Source organism: Bidens hawaiensis, unplaced genomic scaffold (assembly GCF_021521415.1).
Source record: "Bidens hawaiensis isolate Kalapana, Puna unplaced genomic scaffold, B.hawaiensis_p1.1 tig00006555_1, whole genome shotgun sequence".
Classification (NCBI taxonomy): Eukaryota; Viridiplantae; Streptophyta; class Magnoliopsida; order Asterales; family Asteraceae; genus Bidens; species Bidens hawaiensis.
In genome coordinates, this window is record NW_027491442.1 from 616,491 (window position 1) to 631,906 (window position 15,416).

At 35.9% G+C, this 15,416-nt stretch overlaps 1 pseudogene across 1 annotated transcript; it reads left to right on the top strand.

The window, feature by feature from the left end:
* Nucleotides 1-6,507: 6,507 nt before the first annotated feature.
* On the top strand, nucleotides 6,508-9,886 carry LOC143632914 (wax ester synthase/diacylglycerol acyltransferase 6-like; annotated as a pseudogene). Its single transcript, XR_013153596.1, has 7 exons — nucleotides 6,508-6,891; nucleotides 7,593-8,195; nucleotides 8,407-8,473; nucleotides 8,573-8,682; nucleotides 9,058-9,267; nucleotides 9,349-9,486; nucleotides 9,606-9,886. The product of XR_013153596.1 is annotated as a wax ester synthase/diacylglycerol acyltransferase 6-like (transcript).
* Nucleotides 9,887-15,416: the final 5,530 nt, after the last annotated feature.

Sequence of the window (15,416 nt, forward strand, 5' to 3'; positions counted from 1 at the left end):
CGGTTTTAAAGAATTCGAATTCGATCCGATTCGTATGCGAGTATATTAATCGAATACGAATCGAATACTAATTTATGATTTATTATTCGATTCGATTCGAAATTCGAATTCAAATTACACACACACACATACATATATATATAATTATTATTTTTATTTGTGTCAAATCCTTAAATAATAAATGTCCATTAAAAATAATTGAACCTAATATGCCATATTATTGTCTCATAGCCTATACTAATATGGGTGTTATTTACTTTCTGTTTTGAATATTTTGAATTTTATACTATTTGTAATTTAGTTTTGAATTTTTTTATCATGTGGTATTGTAGCCACTTTAAATTTATATGTTTCTTTTGCAATTACGATTATGGTTTTCGAATTTTTGGCATAGGTAAACTTGAATTAGATTGTGTTTATTCGAATTGAAATAAAATTTATTCTAGTTTCAAATACGAATTCAAATCGAATTTCGAATTGGGCATATAATTCGAATACGAATCGAATAGTTCAACTTTTAATCAAATACGAATACCGGCAAGAAAAACAATTATTCGGATTATTCGATTAGATTTAACTTGAAAATTTGTTATTCGATTTGATTAACACCCCTAGTGCCTACATGCTCACTATAAATGATTTGTTTTGACAAATAATATATAGGCTATATGCTATTATAATATATCTATATTTTATGAATTTTCAATTACCTATATGTAAAAATCTCTTTTATGAGGCATTTACATATTTCCCCTTTCTAAACTTTGAAATTACATATTTTCCCAAACCATGCTTAAAGAGCATTGTACATTTTGCATTAAAAACTTGTATTTTAATAAAATATGCAATTTCAAAGTTTAAGAAGGGGAAATATATAAAAATCCTTTTTATTATATGCTTCCCATTTCAAACGAGGCACGATAAGAAAGTGACACACGCCTGATCTAGTCGTGGTGATCTAATAAAAAATAAAGTAATTATGAATTTTCAATTACCTATACGAATAAATTAAGGACGATTAAACAGAGAATTGGTGGAAAAATAATAAGTTTATAAATGCCAATAAACATGGTATGGCTAATTTAAGTGATAACTAGACACAACTTTTTAATACTAACTCAGTGCAATTCAATTATCAAATTATAAATGTCAATTACCCCCCTCCCCCCCCCCCCCCCCCCAAAAGGTTGCCAAACCAGTCACGATGCAAGAAAATTGAATGCGAATAATAAATACCAGACAACTGAAACATAAACAATTAATTTTAATAAACTAAATCAAAAGAATTTTTCAAACAAAGAAAAACAATCCAAGAAACTAAAATAAACAAAGGTTCAAGTTTCACATAAATGAACCATCCATCTGGAGATGATTACAAAATAGTCGGTCGGTCATAGTTATAACGAAATCAGTACTGTCACTATGTAACATCCGAACTTTTATAACTATGCCTTATGGAATATTATTTATTCTTAATAAATTATGGGTATTATGGACTTGGAGTAGAGGTGCACAAAAAACCCGAACCTGGAACCGGACTCGAAAAAATTATCCGGAACCGGTTTTCTTTATACATGGGTTTTTAATACCTGTATCCGACCCTACCTGTAGGGTACGGATAGGGTATGCACTTCAGTACCAAAACCCGTACCCGGAACCGGACCCGATTTATACCCGGTAATACCCGAAAATCGGAACCGGTTCCATGCCCGGAACCGGGTTTTTCCAATACCTGAAACCGGGCTTATCAATTACCCGAAATTACCCCAAAAATACTTGAAAAATACCCGAATATACCCCTAAAAATTGTAACCCCTTAATTTACAATCTATATCCGAGAAAAACCCAAAAATAGGGTTTTTTCAATACCCGGAATAGGGTATTCAAATACCCGGTTTTAGAATACCCGGTTCTATTCCCGACCCAAACCCGATGCATAAGGTATGGTTTTTAGAGACAATACCCAGACCCGAACCCGACCCGGATATTACCAATACACCTCTAACTTGAAGGGACTAAACGCGGGCTTCGAGAATATCTAATATGGCCTTAAGGGATGGTGATGGGCTTAGAAAGAATTGTTAGGTTTGGGGTCCTTAAGCTTAGAGTATTTAAAACCTCTAAAACCTGTCTCCATAAACCCTAAACCCCAACGGCCCAACTTCTTCCAATTTCATCCATACACATCCAATAACACACCTACACATCACTTCTTTTGGTATTTCGGATCTTGCAAGTAAATAACTAAATATTTGAAGCTCATTTTTAGGGATTGATTCTCATCTAAACAAAGAAGGATCATCAAGGATCTAGCTCGTTTTACAATTACAAATAAAGGTGGCTCATTTGATGCTGTATTGCCTAGAAATTTAGTAGGGTTGTAGATCGGGTCCTTAAGTTTAATAAAACTATTAACTTGGTATTGGAATGTAAACCTTATGAGATGGTTTAGTTTTAATGCATTAATAATAATTTTGAGTTCATGTGCATAGTTTAGTTTTAGCTCGATTAAAGAAAAACATTTGGGGAAGTAAACCACTAGCCTCCATTACACTATTTGTACCTAGACAATTGGTTTTGGATCGGATGGTGTTTTGATGCAAAGGAATAACATGGACGGTGGTATTCGCGATAAGTGGGGGCCAAACTAGTATCCGATGTCCATACGGATGGTATTGCAAGGTAATAAATATATAGGCGGGCCATGCTTTTTGAATAATAATAATAATAATAATAATAATAATAATAATATGGTGTAGTGGTAGGAAGCATAAGTTTCTCAATAAAGATTCAAGTTCAATCTTCACTCACAGCACTTTGGAGGATATGGGTGGCTCAATGAAGGAAGACTAAGGTCATTATGATCTCCAGTTCGATCCTGAGAGTGTCGGGTTTTACCAGCAGTGGGTATTCGGACGGGTGGGTTTTCCCCGTAACTGGAGATAAATTGGATGCGCTTAAGGGCTCCGTACGGCTGGGTTGGGCCAGCTGGCGGTGGCCTTTTGCCATTGGTTTATCCCGTACGGAGTAACTAGGTATTTTATGTTTATTGGCTGTTAATAATAATAATAATAATAATAATAATAATAATAATAATAATAATAATAATAATAATAATAATAATAAAGGTTTACGGATGGGGACAAGCATCCTAAAAAAAATACAGTAAAAATTAAGGATGAACTCTTTACCGTACCGGTCCTGAAACTCAAAACATTGGTATCGATTTGGTACCGATTTCGGTACCGGTACCGGTACCAATCGGTACCATACCGATTTTGCTCATCCCTAGTAACAATCTAGGCGGGGAAGTGACACTCGCAAAAACAAGTGGATGGTCCGCTCGACTTTTTGTGCATGAATGCCCAAATTTAAAATGCTAAAATAAGTTTAGGCCCACTATTAGAAATAGCGATTGGATCTTCGTCCCATGAGTTAATACAAGCCCAGGAGTTTTAAATGGATCTCTTATGGATAGCCGGAATTGGGCTTAACCCATGCAAATATATTATATTGGGCCTAGGCCCATGCGGATGGTCCAATGCGAATACTCATCTGTGCGGACGTGCCGTTATGTGGATGGATCAAGCCCGTCTTTGCAAATGCGAATATGGGACGGGTCCAGCTCGTGCAGATGCGAGTGAGCTGGACCATGCGAATGCGAGTGTACCGGCCATGCAGTTGCGGATGAATTGGTTCATGCAAATGTTGGGCTGATTTAAACAACAAAAGCCCTTGACCGATTTATATCTACTTGTGGGTTTATTGGACCATATTATGTTAAATATTAACCTACTTAAATTAACTTAATGAAGTTAAGGTAACCTCGTTAGATTAGTTAAATAAAGGTGTTTTATGTTCAATAGTTGGTTGTGCTCGGTTGAAGAAGGGGACCTTATTTAACTCAGAACGTAATGGGATCTATTTGAGTTTCTTGTCGCTTTCTCTGTTATATTTACATGATTGTGTGCATACTGTGTGTCAAGTTAATTTAACCGTGTTGCTTAAAGTTATGAAGTTAGAATATACGTATATAAATAATTATATTATTTATAAATGCGAGTGCATATAAGAAGAAATGCGTATGTCTATAATTATTTATATGCAAGGGGGTATAAGAATAAGTGTGTACGTTTATGTCTAATTATGCATGCCCATGTGCATAAGAAGAAATGTGCACGCATGTATTTATATATGCATGTGTGAATATGAAGAAGTCTGTATGAGTATTTATTTATACAAGCAAGAATGTGAAGAATCGAGAATGATCTGCGAGTCCCACGTGTGATTAGTTAGGAAAATCTCTCTAACTGTAATACCCCGGATTTAAACGAAATATGCAGGTGTAACGCACAGGCCACTAATAAGCTCGTAACACTATTAATAGTGACAATATATTTATTTTATTTCATAATTTCGCAATAACACAAATAATTTGATAACAAGACAAATTGATAACATTACATCGAAATGAAAAAAAATATTATTTATTAAAATAATCCTATGGTAGAAGTAGTTTTCTTGTTCTGGCCGGCACTTCATCGTATCAACCTACAACACGTTTAAAATAATATATTTTGTCAACAAAATATGTTGGTGAGCTTTCATAAGTTTTTGCACGCGCGCACACACATATAAATGCAAGATTCAACGATCGTCATACAATAAATATTCCGACATAAAGTAAATGAAATCAACCAACCCACCCGACCGTCACAGTGGTTCGCCGTTGATCAAGCCAAACCATCAAGGACCAAGATTTTTTTTTAATGCTAAGAGAACATCACAAATCATCAGTTAGCCGTTAGATATTACTGTATTTGACTTGACTTTGATACTATATTTTTGCTATATATGTTTATTGTTATAATGTCAAACGTCTTTTGAAAAGATTAGCTTATATATTTCGTTACTCCTCTGGACCTTTTATTTCGGCTCGGCTGAGGTATTTAAATCTTCGAAGACGACCCTGAGTCTCTTATCAACCGATTATATATATAATATTTAAATATTTTTTTTATCAGTTAAGATTATAATTATTTAACAAACTCAAGTAATTATAATTACTCTAGTTCTAGTTATACTTAAAATTGTTACATACCGATCACAATTACAAAATTATCACAGCTAGTTATGTGATTGAATTCTTTTGTAAATTACGAAAATGCCACCCCTCTTCTATACGTACGTATGGAGAAGTGGAGATGGTTTTTGAAGTCAAATGAGTGAATGACAGTATAACACAAACTTGTGTATGGCACGTGGATAAGCATTTATGACTACTATCAACATTCACCTGTTATCATTTATCAACAATATTATGAAAAAAAAAAAACGTTGGCGTTCAAATCTCTTGAAGAACTTCAAAACGATCAGAAGTGGAAATTAATATTCTAACGTGAATTTGTAATTCTTATCCTATATGGATGCGCCATGGGTTAACCAACATGCTAGTTAAAACCACGAACATTATTATATAGGTAGCTGAGTTTGAACAAGCACACCCTTAAGTTAAGTATTATGAATTTATGGGTTAACTAGCTAGCTTTATTATCTAGCATTAAAGTTATTGTTATATTTACATACTTGTTTTTTATAAAACAAACAGTACAAACAGGTATATATAAATATAAAAGTGACTAAAATAAAATAAAATAAAAATAAAAACATAATTTGAAGGTTAATTGCTTTTCTAATTATAATTTGAATTCTGATCTGTTCTTCAAAAAAATTAACCTTTTATTAACACCAAATTTTAATCCATCTAAAATTACGTTGGTCATGTATTTGCAAGGATTTAAGCCCAACACATTCATTTTGGAAGAATGAATGCCATACTATTAAAACATTCAATAAAATTAACTAAATTCAAGAAAACATATTCTAATATCCCGAGCCATTTAATCTATCTAACCTATACAACATGTTAATTTTAGCTTTATTTTTTGAATGATCATTGAGCGATCAAACAGTTAACGGCTAGTTCATGACAATGCTGTATAAGTAGGTTTACAAGGCCGAGTACTCTACAAGTATTCGCTACAAGTTATGTCGCCGATGCGAGTTTCTTTAACTGCGCCTAACTAGTTACTAAGAATTGATCAAAGTTGGCTAACCTCAGCCAAAATCACATATAGTCGGTGAACTTAGGCCGATTTTGACTTAGAAAAATATAGAACATTATTTGAATTTCTATAATATTAAAGAACAAATATCATTTTCTTAATTAATGATTAGCAATTTTCAGAATAATTTATTATTTAAGAATACATTTCTCTTATTTATATTGATTCACATATTTTGTTATAAATATTTGTAAACTTTTAATATTTGACATATATATAATATACAAAAATTAATTTCTTTATATTTACCACGCTCAAGTACTCACCAAGTAATCCAAGTACACGGCCATCCAGGAACCGTCTAGCGACTTTTGCAACCTTGGTTCATGATTACTATTTTTATATTTATAATTCGAAGTCATAACTTTAGGCTTCGCTCACCCTATCTATAAACAGTTTGGAAGTACAACCACAAATCAACATGATTAAATATTATCATTGTTATCCCCAAATGTACACTATATAAACGAACCAACTTCGTATCTCATGTAAGCTTACAAGTTATCCATCAATGGAGTCATTTACAAAAGGATTAAAATGGAGGAAATCAGCTCTAAAACCTGTTCAAATCCCTACTCGTGATGACAACGATATGATAGCAAGCGGTGGAGAACCATTGAGCCCAACAGCATGAATGTTCCACGAACCAAATTTCAATATCTACGTCATAGCGATTATGGGTCTCAAGAATCGTATTAACCCTCGTGTCGCGTATGACAAGTTGCCACAATCTTTGCTTAAACATCCTCGCTTCTCTAGTTTGCAGGTAATTGCATGCTTGATTCAATACCTAGAAGTCAGTAGTTGAGAGTAGTGACGGATTCAAGACTTTTTATCAGGGAAAGTTTTTAATATATATAATAAATCGGGATTACTCTTTGTATATTACACATAAAAAACTAAACTTTACGTCTACAATCCTATATGAAAAATTTGTTCCGATCACTTGACTCGCTACTCAACACTCTAAACTTTAATTAAGGGATCTGTTGTAGATGTATCACTTCATTCGTTATGCAAGTTATATAAAATTATACATGTGGTATAACTTTTGACACAATATACCATTGTCATATCAATTACATTTTTGTATAGTTACACAGATTGTATATGATTATATTACGGGTAGTATTACTTTTATGAACTGTCTTGAATGATTCATATAATAACCCGTATATACTTTTTTTTTTATTTTTATATGGGCTCATATAAACATTTTCCATATATCATACGAGTCATGTAACTTTATACAATTCATATGATATGTGAAAAATATTATACGACCCACGTAACACGATATAATAGTGCCCTTAATTGAAGTTTTTTTTTAAAGTGTGATTGGAAAATAGAAGGTATCTACCATTCAAATTATAACTGAAAGTTTTCTAGCACATGAAAATGATGAATAAAAAAACTAAAAGCTTCGAAAGATATATGTAGTTTTCAAACATTCATGCTTCAATGCAGGTTGTAGATGACAAGAATGGTGGAATAATGAAATGGGTTCCTACAACTGTGAACTTAAACAATCACATTATCATCCCTAACATCCCACAAACCCTAGACTCCCCTGACAAGTTCCTTGAAGATTATGTATACAATCTCAGTAAAACCTCCATCAACTCTTCAAAACCCATGTGGGATCTCCACCTTCTCAACCTCAAAACCTCTGATGCCGAGGCGGTTGGAATATTCCGAATTCATCACTCCATTGGTGACGGCACATCCCTTATGTCCTTGCTACTCGCTTGCACTCGCCAGATCGACAATCCTGACGCAGTGCCCACCGTCCCAAGAAAAAAAGATTCGAATTCGCGGTGGTTTTCGTCCTTAATGTCCGGCCGTGGAGGGCCGTGGTGGAAGCAGTGCTTCATGGCAGTTTGCATGGTTTTCTGGTTGGTTTGGAATACGTTGGTAGACGTTGGATATATTATGGCGACGGCGTTGTTTTTGAAGGATACGGAGACACCAATAACATCTCGGGCGGGAGTTGAACGTAATCCAAGGAGATTCGTTTACCGGACGGTTAGTCTAGACGATATGAAGCTCATCAAGAATGCCATGAATATGGTGAGTTAAAAGGAAATATTGATTTTTGCAATTTAAAAGGGACTTACGGCGCAACTTGTTGACCGTTTGTCTACTTTCTTGATGTAAATATACATAGTTAATAAAACAAGTAAAGAGAAGCTTAAACATCTATTACATAGTTTTATAATGTACTTTTCCAAACACATAAAATGTATATTTTTTTTTAATTTTGGTGTTTTTTTAATTATAGACGATTAATGACGTCGCAGTAGGAGTTACCCAAGCTGGATTATCACAGTACCTAAGCCGGAGATATGGTGAATTCTTATACTTTTCGCATTAGGTGTTATCGAAGCAGGTTTTGCCTCTTTCGGGATTGTACTTAAAAATATAAAATACTTGCTCATATTTGTAAGGTGATGCGAAAAAGGATGAAGGCGCAACCGAGGAGAAAAACAACCTCCCTAAGAAGATACGGCTGCGATCAACACTTTTAATCAACATAAGACCATCTTCAGGCATTCAAGTAATGATCTTAATCATAAAAACTATAGCACAACTGAGTTTATTATTTTCTTAAGTAAGACGAGCTATCTTTGCCGTTAAAACTATTTCATCTCGCCTTGCATAACCTTAAACAATATGCTTTCGGTCTGTGATGAATCGTTTTCCATGATACAATAAATTAACAGGCAGTAGTATACATTATCAACATTGCTCAGTGTGACGATAAACCAATTGAACCTGGTGAAATTTTTCAATATATTCAACTACCTGGGAATCATGTTTAGTGTTTTTTTCTGTTTTGTTCGCCGAAACATAGTACTAATTTTTTTTTCTTGGAAGTATTTCCAGCAAACATTCGGATTTTGTATGATTGAACTAGGAGTAAACATTACAGGCATTGGCTGATATGATGGAGAAGAATACGGATGCAAAATGGGGGAATTGGATTGGTCACGTGATCCTTCCGTTTGCGATTGGTATAAAAGATGATCCGCTAGACTATGTTAGAGAAGCCAAGGCAACCATCGACAGAAAAAAGAACTCGCTCGAGGCCATATGCACTTTTTCACTAGCCTCCTTGGTTCTTAAATTGTTCGGTATCAAGGTGATTTCTCAAAATCATTTTTTTGGCATATGTTTTTCTTGCATACTAGACTAATGTTGGACGAATCTGTTATGTAAATAGACAGCAAACACAATTTCACACAAGGCAGCCGCCCGTACAACCTTGGGCTTCTCGAACTTGGTTGGACCTCAAGAAGAAATCGGCTTTTATGGTCACGCCTTAGAATTCCTTGCTCCTAGTTGTTATGGCCACCCACATGTAAGGTTATGTTTAGGTTTATTGGTCACGCACAACATTATTTGTACTTTTGTAGCTAGTATAATTGTTTAACAAACAACTAACATTCTAATGTTCTTTGCTTATGTAACGAATACTAGGGGTTGATGATTAATTTCCAGAGCTATGTGAACAAGATGACAATAGTCCTCTCGGTCGATGAAAACACCATCCCGGATCCTCAGAAATTGTTAGATGATATTGAAGCATCACTAAAACTCATCAAAGAAGCCATTCATGCAAAGGGGCTTGTTAAGGATGATGAGGGGGGCTTGTCACAGGCTGCATTCACCTGAGTATTTAGTTTCAGTTTGCATATGTATATGTTAAACTAGTGGTCTATCTGAATAATAATCATTTAAATTGGAAGAATAAGAATAAAGAAAAACAAATGATTGTGAACATAATTTGGAAAACAAATTACTTTTTTAGTTGTAAAATCAATTGAAGAAACAAGCAATCACCACATGTTCAGGTTTAACAAATAACTAGCACAACTAATATAATCTTAGATTGGAAATCACATAGACATGATCTTGTTTAAATTGTTCAACCTGTTAGGTATCAAACAGAGTCGGTACAAAGATTACAATACATGACTATGGTATATATAGAGAGCCATTAGATTAAATGACTTAGGAACCAAGAAAACGTCAAATGGGCTTTCCTCCATAATTAAATGGGCTGCCCCTTTTGTCTTCTAATCGTCAACCAACGAACCTGACCCAAAGGCCTTCACAATCTTAACAATCTCCCACTTGAAGGCCTTGCGATAAACTCTAGCCCGCCATTCAAGTACAAAGCAACCCGGTCGTCAGTAACATCAGTAATCTTTATTGTCAAGTCTTCCAAACTTCCAGTTCCTATAAACAAGCTAAGACTTACCCCCAGTTGCAGCAACCTCCTTCACCATCAAGTACCAGAAGGGCCAGTTGAAGCTCCACCAAGCTCCAACTCATCAGCCAAAACTGATCCGTCCTCTATCTCAACTGATACTCACAATCCACCAGTTCCAAAGATAAGCCGAGAACCATTACCACTCTCCTCTTTCAGCAAGAGTTCCCCAGGAGAGATTTTATCAATCGGAATAACAGTCTTCAATACCCAACGTTGTTTTGTAACTGTTCCCGGAACACAACCCGCGCTCCCACTGTCACCAAACCCCTTACCTGTTTTAGGCCTCTGACCCCGCTCAGCTTGAATCACCTTGGCACAAGGCTCCACTCTTGCAAATTGAACCTTATTTTGCCCCTTCGACTCAGCGAACCCAACTTTGTTTTGAGGGACGGTCATACTTCCCTCAGTAGGCACTTCCACCATGTATAATGGACCACATCTGTTTCCACGAGCAATAACCATACTACCTTTAGTTACCTTCCATTTACCTCCACCGAACTTTACTTCCATGTTTAGTTCATCCAGTTGACTAACAGAGATAAGCCTTCTCTTCAACGATGGAATAACCCTAACATTCTTCAAATCCAAACGGTTCCCAATGAAGTTACCAAATTAACGCCCCCCCCCATGCCCGTAACATTAAGAACATCGCCATTAGCAATACGTACCTTCCCAAAGTTACCAACCTTCATATTCACCATCGTTTCCCCGCTGTGCGTAGCGTGAAACGAAGATTCGGAATCCATGACCAAGAGTCCACCATGCTATCAACACTACAAAATAATGTATCGTCATCATGGACGCCTTCATTAACCTATTCAGTAGTGTTTACCTCAACAGCCTTTCCATGTAATATGTTTGGACAATCACTCTTAACATGTCCAACTTTATTACACCTCCAGCACTTCGCATTCTTCCGAGTTCTAGACGAACTCCTCCCCCGACTCCCACTGCTCCTGCTATTTTTCCTTCCCCTGTCTGCATAAAACATATCAGAAGATGATCCGCCACTCGTGCTTTTCCTGCTAACGTCTTCACCCAACATAATTCTCGGACCCCCTCAAATGTCAAACCATCACCCCCCCCCCTCCCCCGCAGAACTAGTAATGGCCATTACAGTTCCAGACCAACTCTCAGGCAAAGAAGATAACAATATAATAGCTTGAGTCTCATTATCCAACTTCATGCCCACAGAAGCTAACCTGAACATAATTGAGTTGAAATTATTAATGTGACCCGTGACTGAACTTCCCTCGTGCATCCTTGTCATAAACAATTCTCTCATCAAAACACCTTATTAGCCGCAGACGGTTTTTCATACATATTTGACAGAGCTGTCATCATACCACGAGCCATGGTTTCTTTCATAATATTAAAAGCAACGCCCCTAGTCAAAGCCAATGTAATTTTACCTCTAGCTTTCTTGTCCTTTGAGTTCCAAATTGCTTCTTCGGCTTTATCCATATTATCCGGATTTTCCTCCAGTACCATATCCAAATCATGTTCCCCAAGTAACGCCTCTATTTGCATTTTCCACCATGCAAAATCAGTCCCATTAAACTTGTCGATTCGAACCTTCCCGTCTTTAGACATCGCAAATGAGAAAACAAAGAAAAAAAGCCAATGAACAAAACTCTAACCCAAAACCCGATGTCCTCTCTTACACCCCGAAACTCCTGTCAACAAATACCCGAACCACACAATCAAAGCAAACCCGAATAACAAACCTAATATTGAACACCCAACCTTCGATTCTAGTCCGGCAACAAGACGCAATCAACACTGCTTCTTCTTTGATTAACAATCATAAAACACGACTATACCATGCAGTATTCTTCTTAACAGCGGTGTTGGTTTAATAGCAAAACCCTAGCGGTGGCGGCACAGAGAGTTATGGTGGTGGCGAAGTAACAGCAACTTCCAAAGAGTTAAAAGAAACCTTAATCGCTTAAAACAGAAACATATGACTTATGTGTTTCTTTCCTTTGATTTACGTCGCCCCCCAAAAAAGGAACAAATATGCTTTGATCTCCAATAGCAAGAACCCAAGAAAAATAATATACTAAGAGCATTCTTAATTCGTTCCCTAAAATTATGTGAGGGGGATTTGCAAATTATATGGTATGGTTATGAGTAGAAGAGAGAGAAAATTTATATGGGAAAGTTACATTTAGGGATTCACTGTAGATACTGTATAATTTTTAAAATTTTCATAAAGTAGTTGTGAGTGAGAGAGAGAAAATATGATGACAAAGATATAAAAAATATTATTTAATTAAACATGAGAGAGAAAATACAGTGTTTTTTAATGTAATTATATGATATATATGGATATAGGGTAAGGAATAAGCTGGGAATGCTCTAATTCCTTTTTTAGTTAGAGCATTCTCATCCAACCCCTCATATTATGTGAGAGGTGTTTTTATAATTTAGAGAGTGATTCAGGGTGTTATGAGTGAAGAGTTTTTATATTTTAGAAAAAGTAGTGATTTTTCTGTATATTTGAAAAGTTACTGTTCATTCCCTATAATTTTTTAATATATTTTGAAAGTGGTTGTGATGGAAAGAGAAAAGGTAATGATAAAATGTATAAAAGTATTATTTAATTGAAATAGAGAGAGAAAATAAAGTGAGTTTTAGTTTAATTTTTGGTTTGGAGATAGGGGATAGGATGAGAATGCTCTTATTTCCTTTTCTTGAATCAGACAAAACCCAAAATAATATTTTTATTACTTCCTTTTTGGACACACACAAAACAACAAGAAAATATTACCTCCACAAAGCCACCTCAAATCGGACGCCAATATTCTTAAGAGTTGTTATACGTGCAACGAACCGGCTTGTTAACAACGAGCCAAAGCTTTATGCCACTTGTTAGGTATTAAACAGAGTCGGTACAAAGATTACAATACATGACTATGGTATATATAGAGAACCATTGGGTTAAATGACTTAGGAACCAAGAAAACGTCAAATGGGCTTTCCTCCATAATTAAACAAGCTGCCCCTTTTGTCTTCTAATAGAGTAATCGTCAACCAACGAACCTGACCCAAAGTCCTTCACAAATCCTAGCACAACCCAGTTCAGTTAATTAACCAGCCCATAATCAAATTATTCCCAATGAAAGAAACCGCGAAACGATGACATGTGTAAATTAAATAGAGCCAAACTGATTAAATAAATCTAATAGACAATTGAATCCAAAACGGCTTAACATGCCCACAAAATTCCATCATAATAAAAGAATACAATACAAAGTTCTATGAGAAAATGGAAATCAACTTGATTATTTTCATTGACTTGGTGATCAATATATACACAAATATAAATCAAAACTGCAGGCATAAATCCCAAGAAATAAGCTATCATCAAACTTAGTTAAGACTATCTAAATATAAAATAAGATTTACAATATTTGAATTTGAATTAATATTATCTCTAATATGCCCCCGCAAGATGGACGATCTTGAAATAAGTCCAATCTTGGATAAGAGAATTTTTATCGGTCTTTCAATAGAGGCTTGGTTAGTGCGTCAACTAGTTGATCATCACCTTTGATATGAGTAACCCGTATTGAGCCTTCTTGTACTTTTTCACAAACAAAGTTAAAATCCATTGCTAGATGTTTCATTCGTGAATGAAAAACTGGGTTTGCTGAGTAATGAATTGCACTTAGATTATCACAATATATAGCAGGAGTGACCGTAGTTTTAAACCCGAGTTCATACAATAGATTAATGATCCATTGAACTTCTGTTGTTGTTGATGAAACGGCTCTAAATTCGGCTTCGGTGGAGGAACGAGCTAAGGTGGGCTGTCATTTTGAGCTCCAAGCTACCGGGTTTGATCCAAGATAAATGATATAACCAGTGGTACTCCTATAAGTTTGTTTGTTAACGCCCCAATCAGCGTCAGTGAAGGCGTGAAGCTGCAATGGGGAGTCACGACGGATAAGAAGGCCATGGTGGATTGTACCATGTAGATACCGTAGTAACCGTTTGAGGGCAGCCCAATGCATGTCGGTAGGATTGTGAATAAATTGTGACAGTTTGTTTATAGTGTAGGAAACATCCAGTCGGGTTAATGCCAAATACTGTAGTGCCCCACAAATGACCGGTAATCAGTAGGTGTAGGTAGAGGAGTGCCGTCGGTGGTGGTTAGATGGACCGAGGTTGACATAGGTGTGGATGCTGGTTTACATTCACTCATGTTGGCCTTATTAAGAATATCAAGAATGTATTTAGATTGTGAAAGGAATAAACCATTGGATTGGTGAATGACTTCAACACCAAGAAAGTAAGAGAGATTGCCTAAATCCTTTAAGGAGAAGTGATTAGCAAGAGTTGAGATAGAGGTTTTAATGAGGGAAGAATTAGGACCTGTAATGATGATGCCATCGACATAGACTAAAATATAGATAGGATGAGTAGATGAGTGATTGATAAATAGTGAAGACTCGGAAATGGTAGGTTTAAATTTATTTGAGAGGAGAAAGGATTTGAGTTCGTCATACCAAGCACGGGAAGCTTGATGAAGGCCATAAATGGCTTTGTGTAATTTGCAAACGTGATTTGGAAAGGATGGATTAACAAATCCGGGAGGTTGGTACATGTAGACGGGTTGGGTGAAAGTGCCTTGTAAAAAAGCATTATTGATATCTAATTGGCGAAGGCACCAATTATGGGAAGTGGCTAGGGCTAGGATAAAGCGGAGAGATGCCGGTTTGACCATCGGACTAAAGGTTTCTTTGTAGTCAAGACCAGGACGTTGATTGAAACCTTTTGCAACAAGACGTGCTTTAAGGCGATCAACGGACCCATCAGGTTTGGATTTGGTGCGGTAAACCCATTTGCAACCAATTATATTAGGCGCGGAATTAGGAGGAATGAGGGACCAAGTTTTGTTACAAAGCAGAGCATCATGTTCTTCTTCCATGGATTTGCGCCATTGAGGCTGTTTTAGAGCTTGAGTGATGGTTTTTGGTTCAGGGAATGATTGAGCGGATAGAAGGAAT